This window comes from Scyliorhinus torazame, chromosome 18 (genome assembly GCF_047496885.1).
Source record: "Scyliorhinus torazame isolate Kashiwa2021f chromosome 18, sScyTor2.1, whole genome shotgun sequence".
Lineage (NCBI taxonomy): Eukaryota > Metazoa > Chordata > Chondrichthyes > Carcharhiniformes > Scyliorhinidae > Scyliorhinus > Scyliorhinus torazame.
The window spans coordinates 13,379,383-13,381,910 of record NC_092724.1 but is presented as its reverse complement, the minus strand read 5'-3'; positions in this window follow the sequence as shown (position 1 = coordinate 13,381,910).

The following is a 2,528-nucleotide window of genomic DNA, read 5'->3' as shown; positions in this document are numbered from 1 at the left end:
CTTCTTCCTCACATCACTGTGGGGGTGTCTTCAGCACACGGACTTCAGCAGCTCAAGGCGCAGATCACCACCACCTTCCCAAGGGCAACCATATGGGCAACAATTGCCGTACTTGCCAATGATGCCCAGATTTAGAGTACCCAATTCATTTTTTCCAATTAAGGGGCAATTTAGCGTGGCCAATCCACCTTCCCTGCACATCTTTAGGTTGTGGGAGCAAAACCCACACAAGCACGGGGAGAACGAACAAACTCCACACGGACAGTCCAAAGATGTGCGGGTTAGGTGAATTGGCCAATGATAAATTGCCCTTAATGTCCAAATTGCCCTTGGTGCTGGGTGGAGGTGTTGAGTTTGGGTAGGGTGCTCTTTCCAGGAGCTGGTGCAGACTCGAGGGGCCGAATGGCTTCCTTCTGCACTGTAAATTCAATGATAATCTATGATTAATCTAGGACAAAGGTTCGGCACAACATCGTGGGCCGAAGGGCCTGTTCTGTGCTGTATTTTCTATGTTCTATGACAGTGACCCAGAGCCGGGATCGAACCTGGGACCTCGGCGCCGTGAGTCATCAGGGCTAACCCACTGCGCCACCGTGCTGCCCTCAGATCCCAATAATAACCAGAGTGTTCCACCACAAGAAGTTAAGAAGTTACCAACACTTTTAACAAGTATTTTATTTATATTAATACATTTTAGAACATCCAATTCTTTTTTCCATTTACCAGGTCAATTTTAGCGTGGCCAATTCACCTACCCTGCACGTCGTTTTGGGTTGTGGGGGTGAGACCCACGGGGAGAATGTGCAAACTCCACACGGACAATGACCCAGGGCCGGGATCAAACCCGGATCCTCGGCTCCGTGAGGCAGCAGTGCTAACCACTGCGCCACCGTGTGGCCCTCAACAAGTATTTTGTACTCAAAAATGACAATGCCTTCCAGCTCCCCCATTGCCTCATTGGATCCGACCCAAACCCTAGCCCAGGATTGTGTCACTGTCCCGACCACATTGGAGGTTGATTCCATCCCTTCCCGTAAGTCACTGGATCCATGGACAAGTGCAATCCAACAACACTCAAGAAGCTTAACATCATCATGGCCAAGCAGCCAGCCTGATTGGCGGTACATCCACCACCTTCAACATTCACTCCCTTCGCCACTGATACATGGTGACAGAGTACCATCTACAAAATCCAGTGCAACAACTCGCCAAGTCTCCTTTGGCGACACATTCCAAAACCATGCCCTCTATGACCTAGGAGGAAAAGGACAGCAGACGCATGGGAACACCAGCGGCTGCAAGTTCCTCTCCAAGCCACGTACTGTAGCCATCTCAGATGGCCACCTGCAAAGGACCATGGGAATTATGGCCAACCCAGGACTCAGATAGACTCAGAGCTTGTGGGTGTATTTGCAACCCAGATAGCGAGACGCGATCGAAACCCCCGCTCGTTTGCATTCTAATGACCCATTTCCCCAGATCAAAAGAGCTGTACTCAGGTAACCGATACAGATACAGACTAATCGGCGGCACTCCCTTTACTCAGGGAGCCCAAACAGCCAAGGTCAATGACCACTAAGGACACGCCCAGCCATCAAGGCACCCGCCCCTTTATTGGGCAAAATCGAAGGCAGTGATCGAAGCCTGTCGAATTATGGGGTTCAAGTTAAGGACCGCCCCAAAGAGCGCGAAAACCCAGCGGGATAAAAAGAGACACAGCCATGTGCTTGATCTCTCTTGGACCCGGCCTATGCCAACCCAAGTGCAGAATAACGACCAGACAGACAAGTTCAAGACCAACGATCGCTACCAGACGGATGAGCCCAGCAGAAACAGAGCCACTTCTTCCACCCAGCCACGCAAGATCCGGACAAAGGCCTTGTCCATTTGCATAGAGCCGGTTGCCCTGAAGTTAAGTATAGGTTATTGTAATTGTTAGGTGTAGTTTAACTTGTAGTGTTTTGTGTTGCATGTCGAAGTAATTCTTGTGTGTAAATAAACCATCTTTGAACTTGAACTGACTAACTGGTTGTGAGGTCATTTGATCGATATCTGGTAAAGCCTTGTGGTGGTCTCATTTGATACCTGGCGACTCTAAAGAGCATCATTATTAATTGGCAATCTTTCTCCGGTGCCAAAAGAGCAACAATACCACCTTGACTTAGAAATGTATCACAAGTCCTTTACTGGTACAGGATCGAAAGTGTGCAACTCCCTCCCCAACATAGCTGCGGTTCTACTTCTACCAGTCGATTGCGGTGATTCAAAGGGGTGGCTTACCACCACGTTCTCAAAAGCCATTTGTGATGGGCAACAAATGCTGGCCTGGCCAGTGACACCAACGTTCTGCAAAATAATTTTTAAAAACTCCCCCGTGAACCTGGATTGTACCCTCAAGTCCTGGAGTGAAACTTGAAGGCCTGACCTTGATAACTTACAGCTGGCATGTAGGGGAGGGCACAAAATTGTGGAAAGAAAGACGTTCAACCACAAAATGAGGTATTATTTTTAAATGAGGGCTATAGAAC